The 564-nt window shown below is 40.6% G+C and overlaps 1 protein-coding gene across 1 annotated transcript in view; it reads right to left on the bottom strand.

The window, feature by feature from the left end:
* Nucleotides 1-564, bottom strand: part of LOC123986594 (scavenger receptor cysteine-rich type 1 protein M160-like) — a 14,614-nt gene that overhangs the window by 5,397 nt on the left and 8,653 nt on the right. The gene's annotated exons all lie outside the window — the stretch shown is intronic.

Genomic DNA, 564 nt, shown 5'->3' with positions numbered 1-564 from the left:
GAGAGAGAGAGAGAGAGAGCGCAACTTTATAATGTTGACACACCAAATTCTTCACACAGTTCCTCTCATCTCTGTAGTGGAGGCGGAAGTAACAAGATCTTTTAGTACTGACCTAGATTGTGATTTAGTTATTCTACAGTTAAAGGTGCCCTGTGAAGTTTTCTTGTAAACAAACAAAAGTAATGTTTACATTTCCTGCATTGTTTACATCCCCGTTTACTAGCTTGTATTCTTCTGTTTTCCTGTCTTTGTTGGCGCATTGTAAAGTTTCTAGAAATCCATTCTGTGGTGTGAAGTGTCCATCCATAAGGTGTCTCTGTAAATCTTGTATTTTGTAAAATTCTGTATATCTTACTGAATGTGCTCTGTAGGCATTTGTCACGATTAGTGGAGTGGAGGCAGGTTGGAGGACCCAAACGCAGGACACAGAGCGGAGCAGGTATAGTTCAACGGGGGTTTATTGATAGAAAACAAACTAAAGGCGAGCACACTTACTGACAGAGTGGCTGGTTAACAGAGTCCAAAAAACAAGGTGATCCTAACAGAAATCCAAAGGTACAGGGA

This window comes from Micropterus dolomieu, linkage group LG17, assembly GCF_021292245.1.
Source record: "Micropterus dolomieu isolate WLL.071019.BEF.003 ecotype Adirondacks linkage group LG17, ASM2129224v1, whole genome shotgun sequence".
Classification (NCBI taxonomy): domain Eukaryota; kingdom Metazoa; phylum Chordata; class Actinopteri; order Centrarchiformes; family Centrarchidae; genus Micropterus; species Micropterus dolomieu.
Note: the sequence above shows the minus strand (reverse complement) of the source record. Positions and strands in the feature narration are given on the sequence as shown.